This window comes from Salmo salar, chromosome 11 (assembly GCF_965601325.2).
Source record: "Salmo salar chromosome 11, fSalSal1, whole genome shotgun sequence".
Taxonomy (NCBI): Eukaryota; Metazoa; Chordata; class Actinopteri; order Salmoniformes; family Salmonidae; genus Salmo; species Salmo salar.
In genome coordinates this window covers 118707010-118727114 of record NC_138301.1, presented here as the reverse complement: position 1 = coordinate 118727114, position 20105 = coordinate 118707010, and positions in this window count along the sequence as shown.

Below are 20105 nucleotides of genomic sequence, written 5' to 3'. Positions count from 1 at the left end.
TTTTCCCGGGTTCTGAGAGCCTATGGGAGCCGTAGGAAGTGTCATGTTACGGCAAAGATCCTCAGTCTTCAATAAAAAGAGCCAAGATGAACAACAACTTGTCAGAGAGGGCGCTTCCTGTTTGGAATCTTCTCAGGTTTTTGCCTGCCATATGAGTTCTGTTATACTCACAGACACCATTCAAACAGTTTTAGAAACTTTAGGGTGTTTTCTATCCAAAGCCAATAATTATATGCATATTCTAGCTACTGGGCAGGAGTAGTAACCAGATTAAATCGGGTATGTTTTTTATCCAGCCGTGTCAATACTGCCCCCTAGCCCTAACAGGTTAAAGAGATGAGTGGGGCTAAGGCTTAAGAGGCTGTGAACAATGCTGAATGGGTGTAGACAAAGAAGGGCTCTCCAACAGCAGTACCAAAACATTGAAAGATGGTTTTCTCAAAAGTAGGTTTTACAAGTTGATCAACTTTTAAAGCAGAATTACTTTTCCATTGTTTCCATAAATGCAGTGTATGATATACCATTTTGTAGCTCTGAATCTCTACTTTTATCCAATGTAAAAAACTGAAATTCAAATGTTGCTACATAAGATCGAATCCATATTGAGTTTCTGCAAAAATATGCAAAACCCCAAACAAAGAACAGAATGTATTTGTGAACAGAGCCCCAGAATCAAACAGACCCCACAAAGCCCCAGTACAGCAACACAATTAGACCCAACAAAACTATGAGAAAGCAAAAAGATAACTACACTGAACAAAAATATGAAAGCAACATCATGAGATGAAATAAAATATCCCAGAAATGTTCCATACGCACAAAAAGCTTCTTACTCTCAAATGTTACGCACAAATTTGTTCACATCCCTGTTAGTTAACATTTTTCCTTAGCCAAGATAATCCATCCTCCTGACAGGTGTGACATATCAAAAAACTGATTAAACAGCATGATCATTACACGGGTACATTGTGCTGGGGACAATAAAAGGCCACTCTAAAATGTGCAGTTTTGTCAAATGGTGGTCACACCAAATACTGACTGGTTTTTTGATCCATGCCCCTATGTTTTTTTTTATGTATCTATCTGTGACCAACAGATGCATATCTGTATTCCCAGTCATGTGCAATCCATAGATTAGGGCCTAATGAATTCATTGAAATTGACTAATTTCCTTATATAAACTGTTAATCTTTAAAATTGTTGCATGTTGCATTTATATTTTGGTTTGGTGTATGACACATTGTAAAGAATCAACCAAAAAAAACGGAGCAAATTGGAATTTCTTCTGCCACTTAACAGAGAGTACACAGTGGAAGAATACCCAAACACTGTAACTAACCCTAAATTAAGAAAATCTTTGACTATGTACAGACTCAATGAGCATAGCCTTTGTCACGCCCTGGCCATAGAGAGGGTTTTATTCTCTATGTTGGTTAGGCCAGGGTGTGACTAGGGTGGGCATTCTATGTCCTTTTTTCTATGTTTTGTATTTCTTTGTTTTGGCCGGGTATGGTTCTCAATCAGGGACAGCTGTATATCGTTGTCTCTGATTGGGAGCCATACTTAGGCAGCCTGTTTTCCTGGGTTTTGTGGGTGGTTACTTTTTGTTTAGTTCATGTTCCTGACAGAACTGTTTAGCTGTCGTTCGTTTTGTTGAAAGTGTTCTATTAAAAGTTAATGATGAGCACTCACCACGCTGCACCTTGGTCTACTCCTTGCAACAGCCGTTACAGCCTTGCTATTGAAAGAGGCCACCATAGGCAGACCTGGCTCTCGAGAAAGGACAGGCTATGTGCACACTGCCTACAAAATGAGGTGGAAACCGAGCTGCACTTCCTAACCTCCTGCCAAATGTGACCGACTGCCTCGATTCGGTCGTATGTAGAAAAATTTGAAATGGTGTTTTTTACATTGGATGAAAGTAGAGATTCAGAGCTATCAAATGATATAGCATACACTGCAGTTGAGGAACAATGGGAAAGTAATTCTGCTTTGAAAGTTGATAAACTTGTAAACTCAGTTTTGAGAAAATATAATTTTTGTGTTTCAGTGAGAGAGCTCTTCTTTGTCTACACCCATTCAGCATCATTAACACCCTCTTAAGCTTTAGCCCCACCCATCTCCTTGCGTTCAGAGCACACACTTGATGCTCTGGCCGATGATTTGTATACCTCTGGATAACATGAAAACAGCCTAACCAGCTCTGCTGGTAACAATGTCATTATGCATTTTTGCCAACACTTACATCGGCCTTATTCAATGGGTGTTGTACACTTTAGCTTAAGACATGTAGCTAGCTAGCTAGGTAAACAATTAACCTAGCTAGGGAGCCAGCCAGCTAACTCTAGCTAACAGTACACTTTAGCTTGAAATGAAACCACTTTCTGTCAATTAGAAACATGTAATATCTTAAAATGTAGCTAGCTAGACTCTCTTATCTGTATAAATCATCATGCATGATGGACGCATCTCCCTGTCACGGATCCATGCCACAAATGCCCTTAGTTTGAGGACATAATCAGAAAACAGGTGTTTTCCCATCTCTTTAGCTATCATACTCTAATTCCACTGATTTCAAAACTCGAGCCTCCAGAAAGTGGAACGCAACACTTCTGCAGCTACATTTAACCCTTGTGTAGTCTAAACATTCTGTATACTCCCCTTGTCCTAAGGGTAAAAAATGAGCCGCCTTCACTAAACCCCTAAAATAAAGCAGCTTAATTGAATTTTAAACCCCAAATCTATTTTGCGTGAAGAAACAACCTGTCATTCATCACCAACTTTGTGAATATCTGGGTTTTCCCTCTTTACAATGCAGAAAGGCTGCATTTAATCAGTGGACACCACTTGTTTTTATTACAACACACCTGTCATAATTGTTTCCTCTACTAAAGTAGAGGTTTATTATTGCTAAAGGTACTGCATAGATGTAAACATATATTTTTTTTGCAAGAGATAGCACTTGTATGGCCTAAGAAAGTAGCAGAAATGTGCAGAAAGTAGTTTTGAATTCATTTTATTGAAGGGGAACAATAACAGTCTTGAACTGTTTTGGCAACATAGTGATATGTTCTTATATACTGTATAATGAGGAATTCAACTACAAAATGCTATAAGGGCACAAGACGAGACCCAGATGCTGACACGGGAGGCAGATGGTTTGAGTCTTTGATATTTATTAATAATCCAAAAGGGGTAGGCAAGAGAATGGTCGAGGACAGTGTCGTGACTGTCCTGCTCGGCTCATGTTACCAATTACCACAATCCTGCAGAGAGATTTCATCCCCACTAGAGGAGAAGGGATCTCACGGGATAGGAAGATGTGGGGGGTTTTATGACCCCTCACATCATTGTAAATCTTAGGCAACAGACTAAAATCCTTTGTCCTCTCACTATGGAGAACCAGCCTCAGAACATTAAACATGCAATAAAGGGACTTTGGAACAATGGTTTCCGTCAGCCACAATGGTGGTCATGATGATAGATGGAATATGAAAATTAATGTCATTTTTGTCTGGTTATTAAAGGTTAAAGGACGATGTTATTACGGAAAGATTGTAACTTTAAGAGTTTTCCTAGTATATGCTTGATTTATACATTGTACGTTGTGTGGAAAATGTCCAAATCAAAGAGAATGTTTTGGTAAAGATTAAATGTGATGTTAGTTGTCTAAAATTAGATTGGAGTTAAATCCAGACCTCCAGCCTCTTAACTAGTTAAATCTAGACCTCCAGCCTCTTAACTAGTTAAATCCAGACCTCCAGCCTCTTAACTAGTTAAATCTAGACCTCCAGCCTCATAACTAGTTAAATCTAGACCTCCAGCCTCTTAGCTAGTTAAATCTAGACCTCCAGCCTCATAACTAGTTAAATCTAGACCTCCAGCCTCTTAACTAGTTAAATCCAGACATCCAGCCTCTTAACTAGTTAAACCCAGACCTCCAGCCTCTTAACTAGTTAAACCTAGACCTCCAGCCTCGTAACTAGAAACATCTAGACCTTCAGCCTCTTAACTTGGTACGCCCAGAGAATTGCTCTAAAGGCGGTTACGCCCACTTCTGACCCGAGGGTATAAGACATGTGAGTTAAGAATTAACATATCAGACTAAGTGACCCGAGCTGCAGCCATGGTCTGAATAGTCAACGAACCCAAAACGCAACACAAGGTTGCGTACCCAAGCTACGGATGAATAGCTGTGTCTAAGCAGGTGAATTCAAGCCGGACCACCTAGCCTTCACTCTCCATCGAATTGTGGTATCTACTGTGTTTCATTCCTACGCTGTGAGCTCTAAGCTATAGAGCTGTCTGTCCTCAGAAGACCCCTTCCAGAGCAAGGGCGAGGAATCAGACCACTAAGCCAAAAGGACACTGACATCGTGAGGACAACCAGAAAGTTGCGCCGGAGAAGTGCGTCATTGAGAAGCCTAAACGACCCACACGGAGCTTCCCATCTGAGACCTCCCACACGTAATTACATCATTATATTCTGACCCATAAGAGCGGCAGTTCGGGTCAAGGCTAGGTTTAAATAAGCATAGCTGACAAATGAACCCAAATGTATATTTCTCTCGTGTACTTTCTCTTTTTCTCTCTTTTAAATCCCCATTTTGGGTAACACGCGCCATAGTGTGTTGGCCCGTTATACTAAGTTTTAATCAATAGCCTAGACTGTGTTTTGTGTATCTTTTATCATCATTTTAGCTTGCTAGTAAATAAATAATCAACTAAGATTGGTGTGGTACGAACTCATTGGTGGGACCCGGGTCCGTGCAGGATTATGCGACGTTCAGAATGAGACTGTAGAGGAAATTGATTAATTGGCGATTGTTGTAAAATCGATATTCTGATATTCTTTGAGTTCATTTGGGAAATAGAAACGCAATAAAACAAATTTTCCCACGGTGCCCCAGGATAATGAGTTAATAATGGATTGATTCATTTAATCACGCAATTAGAAACCTTTAATCATTCGATGAGCAACAGTCGTCACATTAACTAATACAATGTCACGACAACAGGTAAAAGGTCAAAACCAGTTCAGAGTCCAGGAGGTACAGTGTGGCAGGCAGGCTCGAGGTCAGGGCAGGTAGAATGGTCAGGCAGGTGCGTACAGAGTCCAGAAAACAGGCAATGGTCAGCTGCTGGCTGAGTTCAATCAGTAGCACACAATCTCAATTTCTCATTTTGTGTGCGTGTGAGCGTGCATATGTGTGTGTGTGTCTTTGTGTTTTTTTGTGGGACCAACTCCATATTAATGCCCATCATTTTAGAATGAGATGTTCGACAAGCAGGTGTCCACACATTTTTGGTCATATAGTGTAGGTTTGTTTGTCTTTATTTTATGAGTTATCATTAATGCCATCTTTGATGTGCTTATCAACGCACAATAAAACAATAAAAATTCCCCACTCCTATCAATAAAATAATTATATTAAGTCATACACAAGTTTAAGTGTACTTGGATTTTCAAATGTATTCTGTCATTATTTAACGAGCATTTTAGACTGTTGGGCCAGTAATCAAAAGGTTGCTGGTTTGAATCCCCGGGCCGACTAGGTGAAAAGTCTGTTGACTTGTCCTTGAACAAGGCCCTAGTCGCTCTGGATACAAACGTCTGCTAAAGGACTACCGAGAGGTTGTGAGATTGAAAAACCACACCCATCATTATCATAAACTCAGCAAAAAAGTCCCTTTTTCAGGACCCTGTCTTTCAAAGATAATTCGTAAAAATCCAAATAACTTCACAGATCTTCATTGTAAAGGGTTTAAACACTGTTTCCCATGCTTGTTCAATGAACCATAAACAATTAATGAACATGCACCTGTGGAACGGTCGTTAAGACACTAACAGACGGTAGGCAATTAAGGTCACAGTTATGAAAACTTAGGACACTAAAGAGGCCTTTCTGCTGACTCTGAAAAGCACCAAAAGAAAGATGCCCAGGGTCTCTGCTCATCTGCGTGAACGTGCCTTAGGCATGCTGCAAGGAGGCATGAGGACTGCAGATGTGGCCAGCGAAATAAATTGAAATGTCCGTACTGTGAGATGCCTAAGACAGCACTACAGGGAGACAGGACGGACAGCTGATCGTCCTCGCAGTGGCAGACCACGTGTAACAACACCTGCACAGGATCGGTACATCCGAACATCACACCTGCGGGACAGGTACAGGATGGCAACAGCAACTGCCCGAGTTACACCAGGAACGCACAATCCCTCCATCAGTGCTCAGACTGTCTGCAATAGGCTGAGAGAGGCTGGACTGAGGGCTTGTAGGCCTGTTGTAAGGCAGGTCCTCACCAGATATCACCGGCAACAACGTCGCCTATGGGCACAAACCCACCGTCGCTGGACCAGACAGGACTGGCAAAAAGTGCTCTTCACTGACGAGTCACGGTTTTGTCTCACCAGGGGTGATGGTCGGATTCACGTTTATCGTCGAAGGAATGAGCGTTACACCGAGGCCTGTACTCTGGAGCGGGATCGATTTGGAGGTGGAGGGTCCGTCATGGTCTGGGACGGTGTGTCACAGCATCATCGGACTGAGCTTGGTGTCATTGCAGGCAATCTCAACGCTCTGCGTTACAGGGAAGACATCCTCCTCCCTCATGTGGTACCCTTCCTGCAGGCTCATCCTGACATGACCCTCCAGCATGACAATGCGATCAGCCATACTGCTCGTTCTGTGCGTGATATCCTGGGAACTTGGAACTTGCAAGTGCCTTGTTGGAAGAGTGGGGTAACATATCACAGCTAGAACTGGCAAATCTGGTGCAGTCCATAAGGAGGAGATGCACTGCAGTACTTATTAATGTAGCTGGTGGCCACACCAGATACTGACTGTTACTTTTGATTTTAACCCCCCCCCTCTTTTTTTTCAGGGACACATTATTCCATTTCTGTTAGTCACATGTCTGTGGAACTTGTTCAGTTTATGTCTTAGTTGCTGAATCATGTTATGTTCATACAAATTTACACATGTTAAGTTTGCTGAAAATAAACGCAGTTGACAGTGAGAGGAGGTTTCTTTTTTTTGCTGAGTTTATTTCCCAACATGCTCTATTGCAGTTAGATATTTTGAATTATTTGTTGCAATATCTGTGTTTTTGACTGATAAATTAATCAATAAATGTATCTTATGCTACTCAAAGATAAATAGCAAACATTTTCCTAAGCTAATTCAATCTATGAGACGGATTTATTGCACCCATTACTGAAATGGTTGTTCCAGTAGATACAATCATTTATTCATCTTTCTATCTGCGGCAGTCATTCTGAATGCAGTCATTCTGACTGCAGATAGTGGGAATCCACTTGGGCTGGATTCCATTAGGAATTCAACATCTCTCTGCAAACCAGCATAATGTGACTTGATGCCGGTGTTGCTGTATCTTAGGCTGGTCACCATGTGTTGCTGCATCTTAGGCTGGTCACCATGTGTTGCTGTATCTTAGGCTGGTCACCATGTGTTGCTGTATCTTAGGCTGGTCATCATGTGTTGCTGTATGTTAGGCTGGTCACCATGTGTTGCTGTATCTTAGGCTGGTCACCATGTGTTGCTGTATGTTAGGCTGGTCACCATGTGTTGCTGTATGTTAGGCTGGTCATCATGTGTTGCTGTATGTTAGGCTGGTCACCATGTGTTGCTGTATCTTAGGCTGGTCACCATGTGTTGCTGTATGTTAGGCTGGTCACCATGTGTTGCTGTATGTTAGGCTGGTCACCATGTGTTGCTGCATCTTAGGCTGGTCACCATGTGTTGCTGTATCTTAGGCTGGTCACCATGTGTTGCTGTATGTTAGGCTGGTCACCATGTGTTGCTGTATGTTAGGCTGGTCATCATGTGTTGCTGTATGTTAGGCTGGTCACCATGTGTTGCTGTATCTTAGGCTGGTCACCATGTGTTGCTGTATGTTAGGCTGGTCACCATGTGTTGCTGTATGTTAGGCTGGTCAACATGTGTTGCTGTATCTTAGGCTGGTCACCATGTGTTGCTGTATCTTAGGCTGGTCACCATGTGTTGCTGTATGTTAGGCTGGTCACCATGTGTTGCTGCATCTTAGGCTAGTCACCATGTGTTGCTGCATCTTAGGCTAGTCACCATGTGTTGCTGTATGTTAGGCTGGTCACCATGTGTTGCTGTATGTTAGGCTGGTCACCATGTGTTGCTGTATGTTAGGCTGGTCACCATGTGTTGCTGCATCTTAGGCTGGTCACCATGTGTTGCTGTATGTTAGGCTGGTCACCATGTGTTGCTGCATCTTAGGCTGGTCACCATGTGTTGCTGCATCTTAGGCTGGTCACCATGTGTTGCTGCATGTTAGGCTGGTCACCATGTGTTGCTGTATCTAAGGCTGGTCACCATGTGTTGCTGTATGTTAGGCTGGTCACCATGTGTTGCTGTATGTTAGGCTGGTCAACATGTGTTGCTGTATCTTAGGCTGGTCACCATGTGTTGCTGTATCTTAGGCTGGTCACCATGTGTTGCTGTATGTTAGGCTGGTCACCATGTGTTGCTGTATCTTAGGCTGGTCACCATGTGTTGCTGCATCTTAGGCTGGTCACCATGTGTTGCTGTATGTTAGGCTGGTCACCATGTGTTGCTGTATGTTAGGCTGGTCACCATGTGTTGCTGTATCTAAGGCTGGTCACCATGTGTTGCTGTATCTTAGGCTGGTCACCATGTGTTGCTGTATGTTAGGCTGGTCACCATGTGTTGCTGTATGTTAGGCTGGTCACCATGTGTTGCTGTATCTTAGGCTGGTCACCATGTGTTGCTGTATGTTAGGCTGGTCACCATGTGTTGCTGTATGTTAGGCTGGTCACCATGTGTTGCTGTATCTAAGGCTGGTCACCATGTGTTGCTGTATGTTACGCTGGTCACCATGTGTTGCTGTATCTAAGGCTGGTCACCATGTGTTGCTGCATGTTAGGCTGGTCACCATGTGTTGCTGTATCTTAGGCTGGTCACCATGTGTTGCTGTATGTTAGGCTGATCACCATGTGTTGCTGTATGTAAGGCTGGTCACCATGTGTTGCTGTATGTTAGGCTGGTCACCATGTGTTGCTGTATGTAAGGCTGGTCACCATGTGTTGCTGTATGTAAGGCTGGTCACCATGTGTTGCTGTATGTTAGGCTGGTCACCATGTGTTGCTGTATCTTAGGCTGGTCACCATGTGTTGCTGTATCTTAGGCTGGTCACCATGTGTTGCTGCATGTTAGGCTGGTCACCATGTGTTGCTGCATGTTAGGCTGGTCACCATGTGTTGCTGTATGTTAGGCTGGTCACCATGTGTTGCTGTATGTTAGGCTGGTCACCATGTGTTGCTGTATGTTAGGCTGGTCACCATGAGTTGCTGTATATAAGGCTGGTCACCATGTGTTGCTGTATGTTAGGCTGGTCACCATGTGTTGCTGTATGTTAGGCTGGTCACCATGTGTTGCTGTATCTTAGGCTGGTCACCATGTGTTGCTGTATTTTAGGCTGGTCACCATGTGTTGCTGTATCTTAGGCTGGTCACCATGTGTTGCTGTATCTTAGGCTGGTCATCATGTGTTGCTGTATGTTAGGCTGGTCACCATGTGTTGCTGTATCTTAGGCTGGTCACCATGTGTTGCTGTATGTTAGGCTGGTCACCATGTGTTGCTGTATCTTAGGCTGGTCACCATGTGTTGCTGTATCTTAGGCTGGTCACCATGTGTTGCTGTATGTTAGGCTGGTCACCATGTGTTGCTGTATCTTAGGCTGGTCACCATGTGTTGCTGTATGTTAGGCTGGTCACCATGTGTTGCTGTATGTTAGGCTGGTCACCATGTGTTGCTGTATCTTAGGCTGGTCACCATGTGTTGCTGTATCTTAGGCTGGTCACCATGTGTTGCTGTATGTTAGGCTGGTCACCATGTGTTGCTGTATGTTAGGCTGGTCACCATGTGTTGCTGTATGTTAGGCTGGTCACCATGTATTGCTGTATGTTAGGCTGGTCACCATGTGTTGCTGTATGTTAGGCTGGTCACCATGTGTTGCTGTATCTTAGGCTGGTCACCATGTGTTGCTGTATGTTAGGCTGGTCACCATGTGTTGCTGTATGTTAGGCTGGTCACCATGTGTTGCTGTATGTTAGGCTGGTCACCATGTATTGCTGTATGTTAGGCTGGTCACCATGTGTTGCTGTATGTTAGGCTGGTCACCATGTGTTGCTGTATGTTAGGCTGGTCACCATGTGTTGCTGTATCTAAGGCTGGTCACCATGTGTTGCTGTATGTTAGGCTGGTCACCATGTGTTGCTGTATGTTAGGCTGGTCACCATGTGTTGCTGTATGTTAGGCTGGTCACCATGTGTTGCTGTATATAAGGCTGGTCACCATGTGTTGCTGTATGTTAGGCTGGTCACCATGTGTTGCTGTATGTTAGGCTGGTCACCATGTGTTGCTGTATCTTAGGCTGGTCACCATGTGTTGCTGTATGTTAGGCTGGTCACCATGTGTTGCTGTATGTTAGGCTGGTCACCATGTGTTGCTGCATCTTAGGCTAGTCACCATGTGTTGCTGCATCTTAGGCTAGTCACCATGTGTTGCTGTATGTTAGGCTGGTCACCATGTGTTGCTCTATGTTAGGCTGGTCACCATGCGTTGCTGTATGTTAGGCTGGTCACCATGTGTTGCTGCATCTTAGGCTGGTCACCATGTGTTGCTGTATGTTAGGCTGGTCACCATGTGTTGCTGCATCTTAGGCTGGTCACCATGTGTTGCTGCATCTTAGGCTGGTCACCATGTGTTGCTGCATGTTAGGCTGGTCACCATGTGTTGCTGTATCTTAGGCTGGTCACCATGTGTTGCTGTATCTAAGGCTGGTCACCATGTGTTGCTGTATGTTAGGCTGGTCACCATGTGTTGCTGTATCTTAGGCTGGTCACCATGTGTTGCTGTATCTTAGGCTGGTCACCATGTGTTGCTGTATCTTAGGCTGGTCACCATGTGTTGCTGCATCTTAGGCTGGTCACCATGTGTTGCTGTATGTTAGGCTGGTCACCATGTGTTGCTGTATCTTAGGCTGGTCACCATGTGTTGCTGTATGTTAGGCTGGTCACCATGTGTTGCTGTATCTTAGGCTGGTCACCATGTGTTGCTGCATCTTAGGCTGGTCACCATGTGTTGCTGTATGTTAGGCTGGTCACCATGTGTTGCTGTATGTTAGGCTGGTCACCATGTGTTGCTGTATCTAAGGCTGGTCACCATGTGTTGCTGTATCTTAGGCTGGTCACCATGTGTTGCTGTATGTTAGGCTGGTCACCATGTGTTGCTGTATGTTAGGCTGGTCACCATGTGTTGCTGTATCTTAGGCTGGTCACCATGTGTTGCTGTATGTTAGGCTGGTCACCATGTGTTGCTGTATGTTAGGCTGGTCACCATGTGTTGCTGTATCTAAGGCTGGTCACCATGTGTTGCTGTATGTTACGCTGGTCACCATGTGTTGCTGTATGTAAGGCTGGTCACCATGTGTCGCTGTATGTTAGGCTGGTCACCATGTGTCGCTGTATGTAAGGCTGGTCACCATGTGTGCGGGGCGGCCCGGTAGGCTGGTCACCATGTGTTGCTGTATGTTAGGCTGGTCACCATGTGTTGCTGTATGTTAGGCTGGTCACCATGTGTTGCTGTATCTAGGCTGGTCACCATGTGTTGCTGTATGTTAGCTGGTCACCATGTGTTGCTGTATGTAGGCTGGTCACCATGTGTGCTGTATGTTAGGCTGGTCACCATGTGTTGCTGTATGTAGGCTGGTCACCATGTGTTGCTGTATGTTAGGCTGGTCACCATGTGTTGCTGTATGTTAGGCTGGTCACCATGTGTTGCTGTATGTTAGGCTGGTCACCATGTGTTGCTGTATGTTAGGCTGGTCACCATGTGTTGCTGCATGTTAGGCTGGTCACCATGTGTTGCTGCATGTTAGGCTGGTCACCATGTGTTGCTGTATGTTAGGCTGGTCACCATGTGTTGCTGTATGTTAGGCTGGTCACCATGTGTTGCTGTATGTTAGGCTGGTCACCATGAGTTGCTGTATATAAGGCTGGTCACCATGTGTTGCTGTATGTTAGGCTGGTCACCATGTGTTGCTGTATGTTAGGCTGGTCACCATGTGTTGCTGTATCTTAGGCTGGTCACCATGTGTTGCTGTATGTTAGGCTGGTCACCATGTGTTGCTGTATGTTAGGCTGGTCACCATGTGTTGCTGCATCTTAGGCTAGTCACCATGTGTTGCTGCATCTTAGGCTAGTCACCATGTGTTGCTGTATGTTAGGCTGGTCACCATGTGTTGCTGTATGTTAGGCTGGTCACCATGTGTTGCTGTATGTTAGGCTGGTCACCATGTGTTGCTGCATCTTAGGCTGGTCACCATGTGTTGCTGCATGTTAGGCTGGTCACCATGTGTTGCTGCATCTTAGGCTGGTCACCATGTGTTGCTGCATCTTAGGCTGGTCACCATGTGTTGCTGCATGTTAGGCTGGTCACCATGTGTTGCTGTATCTTAGGCTGGTCACCATGTGTTGCTGTATCTAAGGCTGGTCACCATGTGTTGCTGTATCTTAGGCTGGTCACCATGTGTTGCTGTATGTTAGGCTGGTCACCATGTGTTGCTGCATCTTAGGCTGGTCACCATGTGTTGCTGTATGTTAGGCTGGTCACCATGTGTTGCTGCATCTTAGGCTGGTCACCATGTGTTGCTGTATCTTAGGCTGGTCACCATGTGTTGCTGTATCTTAGGCTGGTCACCATGTGTTGCTGTATGTTAGGCTGGTCACCATGTGTTGCTGTATCTTAGGCTGGTCACCATGTGTTGCTGCATCTTAGGCTGGTCACCATGTGTTGCTGTATGTTAGGCTGGTCACCATGTGTTGCTGTATGTTAGGCTGGTCACCATGTGTTGCTGTATCTAAGGCTGGTCACCATGTGTTGCTGTATCTTAGGCTGGTCACCATGTGTTGCTGTATGTTAGGCTGGTCACCATGTGTTGCTGTATGTTAGGCTGGTCACCATGTGTTGCTGTATCTAAGGCTGGTCACCATGTGTTGCTGTATGTTAGGCTGGTCACCATGTGTTGCTGTATGTTAGGCTGGTCACCATGTGTTGCTGTATGTTAGGCTGGTCACCATGTGTTGCTGTATGTTAGGCTGGTCACCATGTGTTGCTGTATATAAGGCTGGTCACCATGTGTTGCTGTATGTTAGGCTGGTCACCATGTGTTGCTGTATGTTAGGCTGGTCACCATGTGTTGCTGTATCTTAGGCTGGTCACCATGTGTTGCTGTATGTTAGGCTGGTCACCATGTGTTGCTGTATGTTAGGCTGGTCACCATGTGTTGCTGCATCTTAGGCTAGTCACCATGTGTTGCTGCATCTTAGGCTAGTCACCATGTGTTGCTTTATGTTAGGCTGGTCACCATGTGTTGCTGTATGTTAGGCTGGTCACCATGTGTTGCTGTATGTTAGGCTGGTCACCATGTGTTGCTGCATCTTAGGCTGGTCACCATGTGTTGCTGTATGTTAGGCTGGTCACCATGTGTTGCTGCATCTTAGGCTGGTCACCATGTGTTGCTGCATCTTAGGCTGGTCACCATGTGTTGCTGCATGTTAGGCTGGTCACCATGTGTTGCTGTATCTTAGGCTGGTCACCATGTGTTGCTGTATCTAAGGCTGGTCACCATGTGTTGCTGTATGTTAGGCTGGTCACCATGTGTTGCTGTATCTTAGGCTGGTCACCATGTGTTGCTGTATCTTAGGCTGGTCACCATGTGTTGCTGTATCTTAGGCTGGTCACCATGTGTTGCTGCATCTTAGGCTGGTCACCATGTGTTGCTGTATGTTAGGCTGGTCACCATGTGTTGCTGTATCTTAGGCTGGTCACCATGTGTTGCTGTATGTTAGGCTGGTCACCATGTGTTGCTGTATCTTAGGCTGGTCACCATGTGTTGCTGCATCTTAGGCTGGTCACCATGTGTTGCTGTATGTTAGGCTGGTCACCATGTGTTGCTGTATGTTAGGCTGTTCACCATGTGTTGCTGTATCTAAGGCTGGTCACCATGTGTTGCTGTATCTTAGGCTGGTCACCATGTGTTGCTGTATGTTAGGCTGGTCACCATGTGTTGCTGTATGTTAGGCTGGTCACCATGTGTTGCTGTATCTTAGGCTGGTCACCATGTGTTGCTGTATGTTAGGCTGGTCACCATGTGTTGCTGTATGTTAGGCTGGTCACCATGTGTTGCTGTATCTAAGGCTGGTCACCATGTGTTGCTGTATGTTACGCTGGTCACCATGTGTTGCTGTATGTAAGGCTGGTCACCATGTGTCGCTGTATGTTAGGCTGGTCACCATGTGTCGCTGTATGTAAGGCTGGTCACCATGTGTTGCTGTATGTAAGGCTGGTCACCATGTGTTGCTGTATGTTAGGCTGGTCACCATGTGTTGCTGTATCTTAGGCTGGTCACCATGTGTTGCTGTATCTTAGGCTGGTCACCATGTGTTGCTGCATGTTAGGCTGGTCACCATGTGTTGCTGCATGTTAGGCTGGTCACCATGTGTTGCTGTATGTTAGGCTGGTCACCATGTGTTGCTGTATGTTAGGCTGGTCACCATGTGTTGCTGTATGTTAGGCTGGTCACCATGAGTTGCTGTATATTAGGCTGGTCACCATGTGTTGCTGTATGTTAGGCTGGTCACCATGTGTTGCTGTATGTTAGGCTGGTCACCATGTGTTGCTGTATCTTAGGCTGGTCACCATGTGTTGCTGTATGTTAGGCTGGTCACCATGTGTTGCTGTATGTTAGGCTGGTCACCATGTGTTGCTGCATCTTAGGCTAGTCACCATGTGTTGCTGCATCTTAGGCTAGTCACCATGTGTTGCTGTATGTTAGGCTGGTCACCATGTGTTGCTGTATGTTAGGCTGGTCACCATGTGTTGCTGTATGTTAGGCTGGTCACCATGTGTTGCTGCATCTTAGGCTGGTCACCATGTGTTGCTGCATGTTAGGCTGGTCACCATGTGTTGCTGCATCTTAGGCTGGTCACCATGTGTTGCTGCATCTTAGGCTGGTCACCATGTGTTGCTGCATGTTAGGCTGGTCACCATGTGTTGCTGTATCTTAGGCTGGTCACCATGTGTTGCTGTATCTAAGGCTGGTCACCATGTGTTGCTGTATCTTAGGCTGGTCACCATGTGTTGCTGCATCTTAGGCTGGTCACCATGTGTTGCTGTATGTTAGGCTGGTCACCATGTGTTGCTGTATCTTAGGCTGGTCACCATGTGTTGCTGTATGTTAGGCTGGTCACCATGTGTTGCTGCATCTTAGGCTGGTCACCATGTGTTGCTGCATCTTAGGCTGGTCACCATGTGTTGCTGTATGTTAGGCTGGTCACCATGTGTTGCTGTATGTTAGGCTGGTCACCATGTGTTGCTGTATCTAAGGCTGGTCACCATGTGTTGCTGTATCTTAGGCTGGTCACCATGTGTTGCTGTATGTTAGGCTGGTCACCATGTGTTGCTGTATGTTAGGCTGGTCACCATGTGTTGCTGTATCTTAGGCTGTTCACCATGTGTTGCTGTATGTTAGGCTGGTCACCATGTGTTGCTGTATGTTAGGCTGGTCACCATGTGTTGCTGTATCTAAGGCTGGTCACCATGTGTTGCTGTATGTTAGGCTGGTCACCATGTGTTGCTGTATCTAAGGCTGGTCACCATGTGTTGCTGTATGTTAGGCTGGTCACCATGTGTTGCTGTATCTTAGGCTGGTCACCATGTGTTGCTGTATGTAAGGCTGGTCACCATGTGTTGCTGTATGTTAGGCTGGTCACCATGTGTTGCTGTATGTAAGGCTGGTCACCATGTGTTGCTGTATGTTAGGCTGGTCACCATGTGTTGCTGTATGTTAGGCTGGTCACCACGTGTTGCTGTATCTTAGGCTGGTCACCATGTGTTGCTGCATGTTAGGCTGGTCACCATGTGTTGCTGCATGTTAGGCTGGTCACCATGTGTTGCTGTATGTTAGGCTGGTCACCATGCATAGCACCGTTAACATCAAGAACACATTCCTAATATGGTACAGCAACCCTGTGGAAAGCTTTTGAAACTATGTAGAGCCCATGCCCAGACGAATTGACAATCAAAAAATAAATCCTAATGAACAAGGCTTTGAAGTTTATTTCCCCCCTCTATCCTCTAACTCAAAAAAAAGAAACCTCCCTGGTTTTGTGAGATGGCCTCTTCCAAATATGGACGTCCACGAAAGAGAGTTCAGACGACTGCTGTACAGCTTGTCGATGTCGTTGAGCTAAACAACCACCGTTGTCGTGTTCGTGAGAGTCTTGTCTTTCGATGGTGGAGATTTATTAGTTTGTAGCTCACATAGTTTGGGTTGGTTTCCACTAGTTACCCCAATCACAAAGTCAAAATCGGCTATATTGTAAAAATAGCTTTTTTGGTCTTAATTTAAGGTTAGGAATAAAGTTAGCAGTGTTTTTAAGGTAAGGGTTAAGGTGACGTTTAAAAACATTTTGAGAAAATGAATTTAAGAAATATGTGGGGGTTTATGACGTTGCGTCTGTGGTAACTACTGAAGACAGTTCGGGTTTTAGAGACGATTTCGTGACGATTTTCTTGTCCGGATCCTCGCATGTGTAGAAAAAGGCCGTTTTCACAAGCCCCATGTTATGAAATAGGCGCAAACGTTATGACGGCGGAAAGAGGAGATTGAGCTGCAGCCACTACAAGAAACAGTACGTCTCTAGCATTAACACACAGGGAGATATTCAATATTCAAAATGACGCACGGGTTTGTCAATCGACTCTAGGGTTTTTCTAAGCAACTCCCTGCTTTTCTGTGTGGTTTTTGAATTAACTATCAACTCCAGCTGAGTACATGTATCTATTGGTTGACTTCCTTTTGATCTAAAATCCATGCTGCATGCACACCGCAAAGTGGGAAAATTATGTCCATGTAAGAAATCTGATCAGTGCTTTTATACTGCATCTGATGCCAACCTTTGGTTTGGTATGGAATATTATCTTCTCTCATTTCTTGCCAAACCTAATTGAAGGCTTTAGGGTCAGGAAGACAGACACAGACTAATGCAACAGAGGATGTCAGGCAGAAACAGTCACTCAGCCACATTATTATGCTACATCCCATATGGGTTCTGGTCAAAAGTAGTGTACTACATAGGGAATAGGGTGCCATATGGGTACTACATAGGGAATAGGGTGCCATATGGGTACTACATAGGGAATACGGTTCCATATGGGTACTACATTGGGAATAGGGTGCCATATGGGTACTACATAGGGAATACGCTGCCATATGGGTACTACATAGGGAATAGGGTGCCATATGGGTACTACATAGGGAATAGGGTGCCATATGGGTACTACATAGGGAATACGCTGCCATATGGGTACTACATTGGGAATAGGGTGCCATATGGGTACTACATAGGGAATAGGGTGCCATATGGGTACTACATAGGAAATAGGGTGCCATATGGGTACTACATAGGGAAAAGGGTGCCATATGGGTACTACATAGGGAAAAGGGTGCCATATGGGTACTACATAGGGAATAGGGTGCCATATGGGTACTACATAGGGAATAGGGTGCCATATGGGTACTAAATAGGGAATAGGGTGCCATATGGGTACTACATAGGGAATAGGGTGCCATATGGGTACTACATAGGGAATAGGGTGCCATATGGGAACTACATAGGGAATAGGGTGCCATATGGGTACTACATAGGGAATAGGGTGCCATATGGGTACTACATAGGGAAAAGGATGCCATATGGGTATTACATAGGGAATAGGGTGCCATATGGGTACTAAATACGGAATAGGGTGCCATATGGGTACTAAATACAGAATAGGGTGCCATATGGGTACTACATAGGGAATAGGGTGCCATATGGGTACTACATAGGGAATAGGGTGCCATATGAGTACTACATAGGGAATAGGGTGCCATATGGGTACTAAATAGGGAATAGGGTGCCATATGGGTACTACATAGGGAATAGGGTGCCATATGGGTACTACATAGGGAATAGGGTGCCATATGGGTACTACATAGGGAATAGGGTGCCATATGGGTACTAAATAGGGAATAGGGTGCCATATGGGTACTACATAGGGAATAGGGTGCCATATGGGTACTACATAGGGAATAGGGTGCCATGGGGGACACAGTCTGCCACACTTTGTCCCTAATGGCCCTTTTCCTCTCAGATATGACTGGTTGGTAAATGACTGAAGAACACATTGATTAACACAAATCCAGAGAGCCATTAGCGATGGAACATACTGGATTCCTCCTCCTCGGCTGTGTTCTCTGGCTAATGGAGAGTGAAAAACAAATGAGCTCTCTTTGTTTACCCACCACTGTGTGTTCTCGCTGTCTCCTTCCATCTCTCTTTATTGGGGCTCTCTCTTTCGCTCCATCTTCCACCACCAAGATGGCACATTTCATTTCTGTGTGAGGAACCTAATGACCTAGGTCTGACACTGAGGAGTTGTGAATAAACCTGATGTTATCAAGATAGGGAAAACATGTGGTCTGTTTCTCTGTGTGTGGTCTATTGTTTACGTGGCTCTGTTCGAAATACATGTACATTTCATCCTTCTGATGTGATCTGATGTGACCTAAAGCCTGAATGAACATACTAGGTGGTTGGGGGAAGTCAACATGGTGGTAACTTCACATAGTAGCTAAAGAGTGACTGATACAGTAAGTAGTCTTGTCCGAGCCATAACGGCCCATAGGACAGGAGCCTATCTCCTGTTTCTGTAGTATGAGGCAGTTTGATGTACTAGTACACTACCTGGACAGGATGCTAGTCTATCTCCTGTTTCTGTAGTGTGAGGCAGCTTGATGTACTAGTACACTACCTGGACAGGATGCTAGTCTATCTCCTGTTTCTGTAGTGTGAGGCAGCTTGATGTACTAGTACACTACCTGGACAGGATGCTAGTCTATCTCCTGTTTCTGTAGTGTGAGGCAGCTTGATGTACTAGTACACTACCTGGACAGGATGCTAGTCTATCTCCTGTTTCTGTAGTGTGAGGCAGCTTGATGTACAGTACACTACCTGGACAGGACGCTAGTCTATCTCCTGTTTCTGTAGTGTGAGGCAGCTTGATGTACAGTACACTACCTGGACAGGATGCTAGTCTATCTCCTGTTTCTGTAGTGTGATGCAGCTTGATGTACTAGTACACTACCTGGACAGGATGCTAGTCTATCTCCTGTTTCTGTAGTGTGAGGCAGCTTGATGTACAGTACACTACCTGGACAGGATGCTAGTCTATCTCCTGTTTCTGTAGTGTGAGACAGCTTGATGTACTAGTACACTACCTGGACAGGATGCTAGTCTATCTCCTGTTTCTGTAGTGTGAGGCAGCTTGATGTACAGTACACTACCTGGACAGGATGCTAGTCTATCTCCTGTTTCTGTAGTGTGAGACAGCTTGATGTACTAGTACACTACCTGGACAGGATGCTAGTCTATCTCCTGTTTCTGTAGTGTGCGTGAGACAGCTTGATGTACTAGTACACTACCTGGACAGGATGCTAGTCTATCTCCTGTTTCTGTAGTGTGCTTGAGGCAGCTTGATGTACTAGTACACTACCTGGACAGGATGCTAGTCTATCTCCTGTTTCTGTAGTGTGCGTGAGACAGCTTGATGTACTAGTACACTACCTGGACAGGATGCTAGTCTATCTCCTGTTTCTGTAGTGTGCATGAGACAGCTTGATGTACTAGTACACTACCTGGACAGGATGCTAGTCTATCTCCTGTTTCTGTAGTGTGAGGCAGCTTGATATACAGTACACTACCTGGACAGGATGCTAGTCTATCTCCTGTTTCTGTAGTGTGAGACAGCTTGATGTACTAGTACACTACCTGGACAGGATGCTAGTCTATCTCCTGTTTCTGTAGTGTGCGTGAGACAGCTTGATGTACTAGTACACTACCTGGACAGGATGCTAGTCTATCTCCTGTTTCTGTAGTGTGAGGCAGCTTGATGTACAGTACACTACCTGTTTCTGTAGTGTGAGGCAGCTTG